At 45.7% G+C, this 15715-nt stretch overlaps 1 pseudogene; it reads right to left on the bottom strand.

The window, feature by feature from the left end:
* Window positions 1–2121: 2121 nt before the first annotated feature.
* Window positions 2122–15715, bottom strand: part of LOC101587907 — a 24701-nt pseudogene continuing 11107 nt past the window's right edge.

Below are 15715 nucleotides of genomic sequence, written 5' to 3' on the forward strand. Positions count from 1 at the left end.
CAAGCAGAGCGTGGTAAAACATGTAATCTCAGCACTTGTCAGGCTGAGGCAGGAGGATTGAAAGAGTTCAAGGTCAGCCTGAACTACCACAGAGTAAGACCATGTCTCAGAAAAAGCAAAAACAAATAAAAAGTCTTAAAAATACCAAACTGGGCCGAGGTGGAGAATGTGTGCTCAGCAGATGAAAGGATACTTCAGCCCCTGGGTTTGAGCCATAGTGTCGCAAACAAACAAATAAATAATCAAATGTCAAAAGGGTCTAAAAGTGAGTAAATTGGTAAAGCTGTCTGGCTGGCTGGCTGTCTACCTGTCTGCCTGATTCCATTAAGACCCCTGGGATATCCTAGTTAGTCAGTCTATCAGTCCTCTTCAGTCAGAACAGAAGAAGAGCTTGACCAACTTTTGTTATGGCCACCCTGAAGGGAAGGGGGATTGGAATGTTTAACCTCTGAGTGCCTAGAAAGTGACTGTGTGAGTGGCACAGACATCACAAGCAATAGGTTGCTCCATCTGTGCACCAAGGCTAGGAAACACTGGTCGAGGTGGCTGACTAGGCCTTCACCTGCAGTTCTGTGGAGATATACATACGGCATAACAGAGGCCTTCCATCTTCCTTAACTAAGTCTTGGCTAAGTTCCTGCAAGGGGCATCGCCAGGTGGGCATCTGGATGGTCTCTCTCTGAAAGGCATCCGCCCTTTGTCTGCTGCACCATTGTTCATGAACACACCTCACACACATACAGAGAAGTGTGAATTCATTAGTCAAAACCCACAGTCCCTGACTGCAGAGAAAAGAAATTTTGTGGAGTTAAAAATGAAACAATGGGGCCGGGGAGATGGCTCAGTGGAATAAGTGCTTCCCTGGCAAGCGCAAGGGCCTGAGTTCAATACCCGGTTCTGCAAATAAAAAAGAAAGAAAGAAAGAAAGAAAGAAAGAAAGAAAGAAAGAAAGAAAGAAAAGAAACAAAACCACTCCCTGCATCTGAAAGTAAAAAAGAAAAATGATGGACTGGGGAGATAGCTTGGTGATCTAAATGGCTACCTGGCAAGTGCAAGGACCTGGGTTCAACTCCTGGTACTGCATGCCATGTCAGTCCCGAAGCCTGAAACTCCAGGCACACCATGTTGGCCACCAAGTCCAGACATGGTGATGCGCACCTGTGATCCCGGCACTGGGAAGGCTGAGACAGGAGGATCACTACAAGTCTGAGCTGCATAGCAAGACCCTGTACCAAATAAATAAAGAAATAAAAGATTCCTTAGAAAAGGAAAATGAGGCTCATTCTTCCTGATACTCTCACCTTCTCAGCCACTATAGTTGCTGCAAACAATTTCCCCCCCTGCTCCTGACTCATCTACTTCCAGTCATTTGAACTGGTTCCAGCTGGAAATTGCCTACATTTGGCCAAAGAAGCCCATCCTCCAAAGCCCTCTGCTCACATACCTACCCTGATCAGACAGCATGGACTGATGCCCACTCATGATGACTATCAGCAATTCTTTCTGAGTTCCACATATTGACGGGGGAAAAATTGGACTGTCAGCCCTGACAAATCAGTTGGGCCCTGTCAGGTCTGAACAGATAGGACAGACTGAGCTTTATCAAATGGAGCCCCTGAGAACTCAAAGTCACTGCAAAAGTTGGGGTCAAACTGTGACTTTTGTAGTACACAGTGGAACAGAACTCTGCCTTCAGAAGTTCCCTGTATCAAAAAGTTATCATCACCAGGGCAACTGGGACTCTTCCCTCTTGCCCCTTCTGCCAGACACAAACTTATAGCCTGAGAAGACCTTGCCCTCTCACCAAGCCAGTCAGCCTTGCTCTCATTTAACTTTGCACTTTCAAGGTGTTTTTTGTTTGTTTGTTTTGTTTTTTAAGGTCTCAGTTCGAGTTTAATAGGCACTACAAAAGTTCAATGAATGGCCTTGGCCCTGCTGCTGGTACATCACATATTATCACTTTCATATGGTCCACTCCTAAGTACAGCTCAAGCCACTACTACCAGTGGAAGAAAGATAGTTCCCCAAACTCTGTAGGAAAGACATGTATTGCCCCATACATCTTGTGTTTAAAGCATGAAAAAAATGTACAAAACAGCTTTTGTTTTCTTGACCCACTGCTCACTTCTGCTTAGAGAAATACTCTTTGCTTTTCTGGACAACAGGCTTGATGGTATCACTGCCAGGCTTCCCCCAGCTGGGCACACTTCTCCATGTTTGTCAGTGAACTGGAAGGCCTGAATGAGTCTCAGAGTTTCATCTACAGAGCAGCCAACAGGAAGATTGCTTACTGTGATCTGCCGCAGGATACCCTTATCATCAATGATAAAGAGGCCCTTGAATGAGATGCCTTCATCAGCCTTTAAGTCCCCATAATCCTGAGCAATGGTGTGCTTGGGATCTTGTAGAGACATAGTTTTAAGACAAAAGCCTGATGTCCCAAGAAAGTAGGGAACACTGGACTGAGCCTGAGGAGGGTTGCTGTCCGCAAAATCCCAAAAAGCTGGGACCCAAAGCAGCAGATAACAGCTTCTCCTGCAGGAGCTCTGTCCTTTGATCCCTTGCTTGAGATGTTATTGGCTAGCATTTGAGTGAGCCTATTGTTAGGCAAATGGTGGAAGTTAATAGAGATAATAGTTTATATTCACTTAGATAATTATACACATTCCTTAGTCTGCCCTTACTCCTCAATAAAAGTGAGATGCTTCTGAGGCTCTGGGTTCACTTGGAGAGAGACTAATCTCAGTGAGACCTCTAAAGCTACATTCATCAGGTCTTCTCGTCATTTCTTTCGGCACCGACCCATAACTTACAACAGGATCTGACAACAAAGGAATGTTCGTAGGCCCCAATCCTCCTTGTTTCTTGGGTGTGTTGATCCCTGCCAGATGACCAAAGTGAGACTCTACAGAAGCACTGATCACTTGGCAGTTAAGTTTCTTAAATTCTTCTGCCCTGTCATTGAATGCAATTATCTCCGTGGGGCACACAAATGTGAAGTCAAGAGAATAAAAGAAAAACACAACATATTTTCCTCTGTAGTCAGACAGGCTGATATCTTTGAACTGACTATTGGGCATAACAGCTGTGGCTTTAAAGCTGGGGGCAAGGTGCCCGATTTTGGCACTTCCAGAAGATATCTTGCTATCAGCAGTTCCCGTGCCAGGATCTCCCAACCTCAAGTCATCAACACAGGGATGAAGAGGACACTGCACTTTCAAGTTTGACCATTCCCTGGGAGGAAAATGATGCCTGCATCAGCCTGAGACAGATAACCACAATCCTAAAGTTCTGAAAACTCTCCTCCCAGAGGTATACACTCCAGATTTGCCTTTGGGGCTGGCTATCAACCATGCTGCCTCACCAGGACACCCACTGCTATCAGATGTCATAGCACAAACAAGCATCCATCTACACATCAGCCTCATAGACTGTTAGTCACCTTGGGCAAGGTTACTGTGCTGTCAACAATGCAGAAGAGATGTCTCCCTCTGCTTTGAGTTGCTCCTATGAGCCCCTTCAACTGGGAAAATCCTGAGGAAAGGACCAGCTCACTTGGACTCAATTTCCATAGGAGTTAAAAACTCTCCTACTATTTTAAAGGAAGCTTTAGTGACAGATTTAGTTATTTTATTTTATTTTTTGTATTTAGTACAGGGTCTACAGGGTCTCACTACGTAGATATGACTCGTAGTGATCCTCCTGTTTTCAGCCTCCCAAGAGCTGGGATTACAGGCACGCACCACCATGCCCAGACTCAGTTGTCATCTCAGCATGCCCAGGGGTGGGGCTGGCACAGCTTGCTGGACAGATTTAGTTCTGTCATGGTCCCCCAAGCAAACAATATAGACTGTTAAACTACTAAAATATACCTCTCCTGCCTGTAAATCAAGTTCAAGACCTCCAAGCCGCCAGTGCCATTGAAATTGCCCTCATATATGTTGCCTCAGTCTTCTGCCACCCGCAGCCTGCTGGTACACCTTCCTGGACTGAAGAATGCCCTCTTCTGCCTTAAGTTGGCTCCCGTCAGCCAGCCCCTCTTCGAAACTAAACTGGACTCAACCTCCCAGTGGTTCAAAAACTTGTTTACCCTGTTTGGGAAAACCTTCACAGGCAGCCTCCCTAGGTTCCCAGAATGATACCCAAGCTACCTGCTAGAAGACACAAAAGCTGTGCTATAACATCTGGAAGAAACTGGTTACAAAAAGAAAAACCCTCCACAAATTTATTTATTTATTTATTTATTTATTTATTTATTTATTTTGGTGGAACCAGGGATTGAACTCAGGCCCTTGTGCTTGCCAGGGAAGCACTTATTCCACTTAGCCATCTCCCCAGTTCCTTCACAAATTTCTTGGTGAACTGGCTGCTGTATGCTTACTCAGACTTTCAGTCCCCAGGAGTACCCAGTGGCTCCCTCCCCTCTTTGCCTGGGTGCTCTAATACCCACTGATATTCTGCTCAAAAGAGCTGACAAGGGCACCTGAGACAGAGTCTAACTGTGCAGGTACCACATGCTGTTCTGGGATGAACTGTTCTCAAAACGAACCCCCGACAGATGCTGAGTGCACCTTGTTTACAGATAAAGATATAAAGTCCAACAGGCGAGATATGTTTGTGGTCACCTTGAACAAAACTATTTTGGCCAAAACTCTCCTTAGGAATGGCTCTCTTGCACAGCAAACTGCTTCCTGTTGCTGTTTAAAAATCTGCTAGCAATGACTAATCCTGTCCAGGGGCCTAAACCCCTTCAGGGATCTAACTAACTGAAACATCAACCTCAGCCAGAAAAACTTTACCCAGTATTCCTGGAAGCTCAGAGACAGACCTACACCCACTATTTGTTCTGCAAGTTCAAGTTGCTGTGCTGACATCTGTATCCCTGCAGGCAGCTCAAGCTTGTGTCATTGGCTCAGACCTCCCATGTCCTACCTGCACTGGAAACAGAAGTTACAGTTCTGCTATGAAAAATCATCACTAAGGGCCGGCCAGATAGCTCAGTGGACTAAAGTGCCCAGTTAGGCACAGTGCAGTGGCCAGTGTTCAATCCCGGACATGCCATGCTGGCCCCACCCCCAGGGTGTGCTGAGAGGGTGATTGAGACTGAGTGTGGAGGTACATGCCTGTAATCCCAGCACTTGGGAGGCTGAAAACAGGAAAATCACTAAGAGTCTGATCTGTGTAGTGAGACCCTGTATACCCTGCTGACCCTAAACTAAATATATATTTTTTAAAAAATCATCACTACATAAGCCTAACCCTTAACCACTGACAGCATCAAAATGCCTGCATTTGTAGACTACATACAGCATACAGACTACAAATCTCTAGAAAAGTTTTAAAAAACAGCTTGTAACCAGTTGAAAACTAGCCATATCTGTACATATTCCTTCTTGCACACACATATAGCCCAGGTACATATTAACGACCTCTACAAGTTTCAGAAATCTAGCTTAGATCTGCTGAAAAATTCACCTAGACAGCTCCTCTGAGGCTCACTCTGAAGAGCCATGCTGAGCAATCCACTGGGCTGAAGCCTGAGGACATCATTCACAGGATGCTCCATACCTATTCCCCTTCATTTTTGTGTCTTTTCAGGCTGCTTAGCCCATTCTTGCTTCCCTGCCCCCTGCTAGCTATGTATGGATGACTGCCCCAAGAGAATAAAACAAACAATCAAACACATGACCAAAATTTGGTGAGTGTCCAAAAACAGTGGACACTCTCCTAGCCCCTCAAGAGGCAGGAGAATCATAGTGAGACTCTGTTGCAAAAAGACCAAAAATATGGTGGTGCACACCTGTAATCCCACTACTGAGGGGGCTGAAGTAGTAGGATCCCTGTGAGTTCTGGGCCAGCCTGGTCTACCTAGTGAAACCCTGAATCAAAAACTAAAACAACAAATAAAATTACTAATATACACCAAGAATCAGAGGAGAAAAAAAAAAATCAGTCAACAGAAATAGATGGAGAAATAACAAATGATGGCATTAGCAGTAAAGAATAATAAAACCACTATTATAGGGGCTGGTGAAATAGCTCACTGGACTAAAGCACCCACTTCAGCAAGCTTAGGCAAGAGCAGGACCATAGTTCAATCTCCAGGACCACATGCCATGCCAGCCTCGCCCCAGGGCAGGCTGAGCCAGCCACAGAGTCCTGGAATAGTGGTACACACCTGCAATACCAGTGCTGAGGAGGCTGAAAACAGGAGGATCACTATGAGTCCGAGCTGCGTAGTGAGACCCTGTAACAACCAAATACATCACACACACACACACACACACACACACACACACACAATTATACTTCAGTACTTAAGGAAAATGTGAACGTGGCTGGGGAGATAGCTCAGTAGAATAAGCACTTGCCTGACAAGCACAAAGGCCTGAGTTCAATCCCTGGTTCCGAAAAAAAAAAAAAAGAAAGAAAGAAAGAAAGAAAGAAAGAAAGAAAGAAAGAAAGAAAGAAAGAAAGAAAGAGAGAAAGAAAGAGAGAAAATGTGAACAGGATAAGAAAAGAAATGGAAGATCCAAAAACTAAACTGACCTTCTAGTGATGAAAACCATAATATCTAGTCAGACAGAGGGGCTCACACTACAATCCCAGCACTAGGAAAGCTGAGGCAAGAAGACTGCTGTGGGCTCAGTTGAGCCTGGCCTGGGCTACATAGTGAGTTTAAGGTCAGCCTGCACTGCACAGAGACCCTGCCAAAGTAATAATAATAATAATAATAATAATAATAATAATAATACCTAAAATGAAAACTTGGTGGTTGGCTTCCCCAAGAAAGTAACCCGAGAGAAAAAAAAAGAAGTAATGAGAAAAAGGCACAGTACCTTTTATAATGCAGTATTCTAGTTTTCTGTTTCAATAACAAGTTATCACAAACTTAGTGTTTAAAACAAAACATGAGTTGGGTATGGTGGTGCACACCCGTAATCCCAACACTTGGGGTGCTGAGGCAGGAAGTATAGAGTTCAAGGCCAGCCTTGGCTACAGAGGAAAACACTTTGTCAAAAGTCCAAATTTATTGGCTTGTTTTTGCTTGTGTGCGTTGCTGGGGATTCAGTGCTGGTTCTTCACACCAAACTATGTCCCTAAGCCTCCTTTTAAAACATGTTTTATTTTGCATAGGGTTTCACTAAGTCTCTAAATTGCCCACATTGAGCTGGAGCTTTCAATCCTCCTGCCTCAACCTTCCAGATTGCTGGGGCAGGTGTGCACCGCCATACCTGCCCATCCCACAGTCCTACAGGTCAGAAGGCTGGCGAGATTGTTGGGTTGTGAGGAGACCCAGGAAGTCCAGTGGAGAGGCCCTGGTGCTGCCATGGGATGGGCCAATACTTCAGGCTCTTAGTATAAGGATTAAAGAACTGTTGTACACAGTAGTAAGTGACAAGCAGCTACCTTTACTGGAGATCACTGTGATATAGGGATGATATAGGACCACCAAATAATCTCAATGTAAGGAAAGTATTCTAACTCCCAACTGCTAGAAGTCTGAGATGCCCAGTTTGTGTTCTGTAAAATCAAGAAATGTATTTATGGAACAGCTGAGGTTTAAGAGTAGGAGGAATTTTTTAAGTGAAAGCAAGCTTCTATCTAAGAGAGACAGGGGATGCCCAAAGAGTGGGAGGCCCAGTGACCCTACTTCTCAGGAGTCTTTCATTGAGCAAAGTCACAAGGTGAGGCAGGTTCAAGTTAGAACAAAATAATCAACTAATAAGATTACAAGTACAGTCGCTTAGGTAATATTGAGCCAATGGGAAGTCACAAGGCGGGTTTGAGATGGGACAAAACTAAGTCAGCCAATAAGAGTGTGTGTATAGTCACTTAGGTAAACCTATCGATTAAATGGGGATCAAAGGAAAAAGCAAGAAGCAAGTCACACAGCAAACGCACATGGGATTGACAAAGATTTTCCAGGAAGGAATGGGCTATGGAGGTCTTTGTCCTCCATCTGAGGGGATTGATGTCTATTTAGAATATCAAGCACTGTTGTTCATCCCTGAGGCAAGCATGTGGCTGCAGGGGTCTTCTCTGTCCTAAGGCCTGGCCTTCAGTGAATGTACCCTCTAGCCACGGTTGTCTTCTGTGCTGACCTCTCGAGGGCCCAGTCCTGTCTGAATGCCTGTAATATTTTTTTTCTTGTGCCAGGAATTGAACTCAGGACCTGGAGCTTGCCAGGCAGGTGTTATGATGCTGAGCTATCTCTCAGGCCCTACTCTTTCTAAAAGAACTTAGCTGTCTATATTAGTGAGAAGACAAACTAAGGGCAGGTCTGTGTAAGCAAAACGTGAGGCACAGGCAGAAAAAGGTCCACAGTGACAGAAAGTGCACGCAGTGGCGGCGGCGGCAGCAATGCAGGGATAAAACTCCCAGCTTTGAGATCAGAGGCTGGGTACTGCCCCACCACGGAGCCTCCCCTGAATCTCAGGAATGACTGACACGACTGATGCTATGTTATCTCAGGGCTCTCAACACGCATGCTCAGTGACAAGGCTCCTGCCCACAGCCCCAGAGTCTACTCTGACCTGGAGCCATCTCTGACATGTAGCAGGTATCTATGCATCTGTAACGCCGGTGGAGTGTAGGCTTGTTGGCACAGGGTGAAAGTGACCTGAAGCTCAAGCTAGAAGACCCAACATGCCTGTGTTCTCACCTTGAGCTTCAGAGACCTCTACCCCTCTCGTTTTATTTTCTACCCCTCTTAGTATTAGGAATAGCTAAGTTGGGGCTGGTGAGATGGCTCAGTGGTCTAAAGCACCTACTTAGAACAAGCTTAGCAAAGCACAGGGACTGCGGCTCAATCCCCCAGCACCACATGCCAGCCAGCCCTGCCCCCTGGTGGGCTGAGCTGGCCACACACACACACACACACACACACACACACACACACAAAAAAAAAAAAACACAAAAAAAAAAAAAAAAAAACATTAAAAAAAAAAAAAGGAATAGCTAAGTTAGGTAGAGATATCGCAGGAGGAAGGCAGACAGGGCTGGGTCCTCAAGAAGTCAACGCAGAAGACGACTGTGGCTAGAGGTACATCCACTGGAGGCCAGGCTTCGGGACAGAGAGGGCCCACTGCAGCAGTGACATTGGATGGAGACCAAAAACTCCTTGACTCACCCCTTCCAGGAAAGTCCTTTTCATCCCCTGTGTTTTCCAAGTGACTTGCTGTCCTCTTTGATTCCAACTAATCCGCATGACCTATACTCATATTCTCACTGGTTGAATGTTGACCGTAGTTTTGTCCCGCCTCACACCCACCTTGTGTCTTCCCACTAGCTCAATATTACCTAAGGCACTACACTTGTAATCTTATTAGTTGACTATAACTTTGTCCCACTTTACACCTGCCTTACCTCATGGTTTTACTCTATAAAACAGCCTTGAGAATGAGTCATCCCCAGACCTCCTTTAGTCCCTCTCTCTCTTCTGAGAGAAGATCTTGCAGTGTAGTTCAGGCTGGCCTTCAGTTCACTACACAGACCTAGACTGAGCTTGAACTCACAGTGATCCTCCTGCCTCAGCTTCCCACCAAGTATGCACCAGCTGCCATGCCAGCAAAAATTCCTACTTTCTAACTTTTTTTATTTATTTATTTATTTTTGTCTTTTTGAGACAGGGTCTTGCTATGCAGCTCAGGTTGGTCTTTTATTTATTTATTTATTTATTTGGTGGTACCAGGGATCGAACTCAGGACATTGTACTTGTCAGGCAAGCATTTATTCCATTGAGCTATCTCCCCAGCCCTCAGGCTGGTCTTAAGTTCACTTTGTAGCCCAGGTAGACTTCTTACTCTTATTTTTATTTTATTCTATTTTATTTCATTCTCAAAATAAAATAAAATAAAGGCTGGCCTTGAACTCACTATTTAGCCCAGGCTAGCCTCAAACTCAGTGATCCTCCTGCCTCAATGTCCTGAGTGCTGGGATTACAGTCATGTGTAATACTTGTTTTTCTTAACCTCTGTTGTCCCTAGAGTTCATTCTTTGATTTTATAGAATGCAAACTCGGTGTATCAGACATCCAGCAGGTTGGGAATTATAGTTCCCTTATATTGTTTAGATTTTCTGAGGTTCTGTATCAGATGCCCTATATCATTAGGACAATGGAAGCAAGAATAATCCTATGGCATTGTTTAGAATTAAATGGAGGGAGGGGAGTGACTCCCTCACCACACAGGTAGTAAAGAACACAAACCTCCTGCCCACAGCCAGCACCAGTTGCAGGCCGGGGAGGGAAGGGCTTTGGCAGAGCCCTCCTACCTGGCATCTTCAGATGAATGCAGCCCCACAGAGCCTTGTCACGCACTATCTCAGAATCCTAAGTCACAGCCACCAAGCTAAGCCACTGCTGCGTTCTTGGCCCACAAAAACCGTGACATGCTGTGAGATCACACTGCTCCCTGGCAAGAGCCTGTGGTTCCCAGATGCAGCACTGGCTGGCCAGTGTCACCCGACTCTGCCAGTGCAGGCTGAGTTCTCAGCCCCAGGTTCCCTCCAAAGTCCAGGCAGAAGTTCATGTACATTTGTGGAAATGGAGAGCAAAAACTCAACACTGAAGTTGGGCATGGTAGTGGACACCTATAACCCTAGCACTGGAGGGACTGAGGCAGGAAGATCGCAGAGTCGAGCCCAGCCCAGGATGGGCCACATAGGAGCAATTTATCTCAAAAAATAAAAATTCTAGAAAGCAAACTGCTTAGCACTAGGTTTTTCTTGTTTTGTTTTGTTTGGGGGGAAGGGATATTTGGTTTTGACTTAAGATCTTGGTATATAGCCCAGGCTGGCATCAAACTTGCAGTCCTCTTGCCTCATCTTCAAGTACTAGGATTACAGGTGTGCACCATCACAGGCTTCTCCACATTTTTTTTATGCTGCCTGAATCTCTGTGGTTAACTCTGGACCCATTGGATTGTCCCAGCTCTTTTTTTTTTTTTTTTTTAACGGAACTGGGAGTTGAACTCAGGCCCTTGTGCTTGCCAGGCAAACACTTATTCCCCTGAGCCATCTCCCCAGCCCTGTCCCAGCTCTTAGTGGCCAAGGCAGGGGCATTAGTAGAGCCCAGGAGTTCAAGGTTATGCTGATCATCCAGTGTCAGTTCTAAGCTCCTGTGAATAGCCACTGCAGTTCAATCTGGGCAGCAAGCCAGATCCTACCTCCTCAGTAAAGAAATGGACTCTATATAAATGATTATGATAGGGACGGCCAGATAGCTCAGCAGGCTAAAGCACCTGCTTAGGCAGACACAGGGGCCATGGGTTTGATTCCCGGAGTGCCGCGCCAGCCCCACCCCTGGGATACACTGAGACTAGATTGAGACTGGGCATGGTGGTGCACACCTGTAATCCCAACGCTTGGGAGGCTAAAAATGGGAGGATCATTATGAGTCTGATCTACATAGTGAGACCCTGTAGCCCCTGTACCAAATACATTTTTTTAAAAAAAGACTGTGCTGGGGGCAGCCTGGGTCCACCTTAGTCCCAGCTCCACCCTTGCCCATGGAGCAAGTCTGTCCCATGCACAAGTCATTAGGGTACACATAAAAACTCCCATGTCCTGTCACACCAGCCACCCTGGGTTTCCAGCACATGCCTTCTTGCCTCTAGCTTCTGCCTGTAGCAAGGCTCTGCCCTGCATCTGCCTGAACCACTCACCTTTCGGCCCCAGGTGGCTCTCTGGGAACAGGCCTCTCCAGGCACCCACTGCCTATCTGTGCAGCCCTTTCTAACCTCTTTTTTGTTTTTTTTTTTTTTTTAAAAAAAAACCTCCTCAGCCAAAAGAGAGTGGAATAGGAGAAAAGGGTTCGAGCACAAGCCAAGAAGTTTTCACCCTCATAAGCAGCAGCCTTATGGCTCTGTGAAAAGGAAGGGACTGGTCTGGCAAGAACTCGTTTATACCTTTTGCAAATCTAGAATCTCTCGTACAGTCACTAGTCACCTGGGGGGTGCTGGGTGGGCCCCCTCTTCATTCCCACCACTGGCATACAGTTTTTTTTTTTTAATTTTTTTTTTAAATTTTTAATTTTTTTTTTATATGAGAGAGAGAGAGAGAGAGAGAGAGAGAAAGAGAGAGAGAGTGTGGTGTGTGTGTGTGGCCAGCTCAGCCCACCAGGGGGCGGGGCTGGCTGGCATGTGGTGCTGGGGGATTGAACCGCGGTCCCTGATGCTTTGCCAAGCTTGTTCTAAGTAGGTGCCTTAGACCACTGAGCCATCTCTCCAGCCTCTGGCATACAGTTTTAATCCACTGAATCACCCCATTTTCATACAGGGTCTCTTCCTTCAGTCTTTGGTATTTTTGGATTGGTACATAAAATTTGCTTTTAACATTGATGTCAGTATTTCAACTGCTGGAAAATTGCAAACTTTTATACTTGGGTAAGAGCCCTAGGAGCTAGTGCTATGCTCTCGGAGGCAGGCAGCTTCCCTCCGCTCAGAGCTGTCCTTAGCCTCTAGCTGGCTGTAGGAGAAGGAAGTCATTTGCCCCTCCCACCCCTCATCAGGTCTCCTCAGAACTTAGGCTGCTGCTTATGAGCCTCAGATCCCAAGTCAGCTAGTGTCTCAATTTTGTATCACTTTATTTGTGTTTATGTGGTGTTTTGTCTGTGTTGCTGCTTAAAGTACATAAACTGGGGCCTGCGAGACAGCTCAGCAGACAAAGTGCCTCCTTTCACAAGAGCAGGGACCAGGGATGGTCCCACATGCCATGCCAGTCCTGCCCCTGGGGCAAGCCAGAGAACAAGTCTAGGTGTGGTGGCACCCTCCTGTAATCCCGGCACTGGGGAGGCTGAAAACAGGAGGATCATTACAAGTCCAATCTGTGTAGTGAGATCCTGGAGACCCTGTACTAAATACATTTTTTAAAAAATCAGTTTCAGGCCAGGGAGATGGCTCAGTGGAATAAGCGCTTCCCTGGCAAGCGCAGGGGCCTGAGTTCAATCCCCGGTTCCACCAAAAAAAAAAAAATAATAATAATAATAATAATAATAATAATAATAATAAATCAGTTTCATACATCACAAGGAAATAAAAGGACTATGTACAGTTATACAGGAAACATGTAGAGAGCAGAGGAGGGCCAAAAGGAGTCTAGGGCCCTGGTGGGCGCATTCCAGGGGGAGAGGGCTCTCCCCTTCTTGGAGGGGGGAGTCACATCTTCGGAGCAGGCGTGCGTATGCTCCCCATGCCAGGAAAAGGCCCCATCATGCCTGAAGGGGGTACCTCTTAGTCCATAGGTGAGGGAAGACCCCCACGGATGGGGCAGGTGCTAGATTAGGGATCCTGCATTACTGGCTGTGGCAGCAGCTGCAACAGTGCCTGTTCCTTGCAGGGCCTCAGCTGTTGAGATGGCCCAGCAGCCCCACAGACTAGTCCAGCAAGCCTGCAGGAGCCTGTGGCCTGAGAACACCAGTTAGGATTCCTCTATCTTCAGCCCTAGCAATTTCTGGCCCCCCAGTGGCTCCAGCGAGTGGCACCAGGACCATGCCAGTGTCTTTGGTAGTGAGTCCTTCTGCTATCATGGAGACCAGGTTCTCTCTCCCCTCGCAGTAGCACGTGTTTCTGTTCCCTTTCTGTCTGCTTAGAGTTCTTTGGTTTGATCTTCCTGAGTTCCTCTGAGTCCCTGAGGATCAAGTTCACGTGCTTGTCGGAAACCTTGAAGAACCACTGAGGCTCAGATGCCCTGCAGGCTGCACCTCTTCTTGTAGCCCGTGTGCTGCTCCGTCTTGCTGCTCTTCCCCACTGTCATGATGATGGTGCTGATGGGCCAGATTCATGCCAGATTCACCTCCCCAGAGGCTTAGAGGAAGCCAGCAGCCTGTTTTCACATACATATAGATCGATATGTGCATGTGTCTATCTATCTATCTATCTATCTATCTATCTATCTATCTATCTGAGACTAGATTTTGTTATGTTACCTTGGGTAGCCTTGAACTCGTGGACTCAAATGAGCCTTTTGATTCAACGTCCCTAAAAGAACTCTTTTTTAATGTATTTAATTGATACAGAGGGGCCAGGGAGATGGCTCAGTGGAATAAGTGCTTACCTGGCAAGCGCAAGGGCCTGAGTTCAATTCCTGGTTCTGGAAAAAAAAAAAAAAAAAAAATTGATACAGGATCTCATTATGTAGTCCATACTTGCCTTGACCTCATTTTGTAACCACATGTTGACCTCAGACTTGTGGCTATCCTCCTGCCTCAGCGTTCTGAGTGTTGGAATTATAGGCATGAGCTACCATGTTTACCATCGAGGCTCTTTTTAAAAATTTTTGTGTTGAAACCAGGCACGGTGGCACTCACCTGGAATCCCAGCATTTATGAGGCTGAGGCAGAAGGATCACCATGATTTGGAGGCCAGCCTGCACTTCATAGTGAGACTCTGTCTCCAAAAATCAAATTTTGAGATGAGGTCTCCCTAAGTTGCCCTGACTAGCCTTGGACAAGACCCTCCTATCTCAGCCTCCCACGTAGCTAGAATTACAGGCCTGTGCCACCACACCAGTCCTGCATCTCTCCTGTGGGCTAACCAAACCTAGGAAAAAATATTATTATTTCTTTTTTTTTTATTATTATTTATTTATTTATTTATTTTGTGTGTGTGTGTGGCCTGTTCAGCCCACCAGGGGGCGGGGCTGGCTGGCATGTGGTGCTGGGGATTGAACCGTGGTTGCTGTGCTTTTGCTTAGCCTAGCTTAGCTTGTTCTAAGTAGGTGCTTTAGACCACTGAGCCATCTCACCAGCCCCAATAGTATTATTTCTTTGCAACAGGGATTCTCTATGACATGCTCAATGAAGACTTCTTGAAACATATTCTGCCAAGTGGCATAAATAAGCCAAATCATAATATTTCCTTACATAGCTAATCCAAGAACCTAAGGGTTTGTGGGCCCTCTGGGTCATTCCAAATGCCATTTGAACTAGTTTGGTTTTAAAAAAATTTTTAGTTTAAAAACAATGGTATTTGGGATGGAATTTAAGGCCTACCTACTGAACTAAGTCTCAGGCCTTTAAAAAAATTGCTTTTTTTTTTTTTTTTTTTTTTTTTGAGGTACAGGGGAATGGCCTTCCTCACTTGTTCGGCTGTCCTGTTAGTGGAACCAGGGATTGAACTCAGGCCCTTGCGCTTGCCAGGCAAGCACTTATTCTACTGAGCTATCTCCCTGGCCCTAAAAAAAAAAATTGTTTTGAAGTAAAATTGTATTCAAAAATTGCTAAATTACCCAACTGAGTCTCAAACTTCTAATCCCCCGTCTTAACCTTCCATCCTGGGATTACATGCATGCATCACCATTCCTGGCTGCGAATCAATTTTTTTTTTAAAAGAGGGTTGGAAGGCCGGGGAGATGGCTCAGTAGAATAAACGCTTCCCTGGCAAGCGCAAGGGTCTGAGTTCAATCCCTGGTACCACCAAAAAAATAAATAAATAAAAGTAAATAGAGGGTTGGGAATGGACATCAGGGCATTGTGCATAGGAGACAAGCACCCTGTGTCTGAGCTACAGTTTCAGCCCTAAATTTTTTCACTTTGAAATAATTTCAGACTCATGGCAAAGTTAAAAAAAAAAATTGTATTGAAAGTCTCTCTACATTCTTTATGCAACTTCATCTCATTAAGATTATCACTGTGGGGCTGGTGAGATGGCTCAGTGGTCTAAAGCACCTACTTAGAACAAGCTAAGCCAAGCAAAGCACAGGGACTGCGGTTCAA

This window comes from Octodon degus, unplaced genomic scaffold, assembly GCF_000260255.1.
Source record: "Octodon degus isolate 3935 unplaced genomic scaffold, OctDeg1.0 scaffold00164, whole genome shotgun sequence".
Classification (NCBI taxonomy): Eukaryota; Metazoa; Chordata; class Mammalia; order Rodentia; family Octodontidae; genus Octodon; species Octodon degus.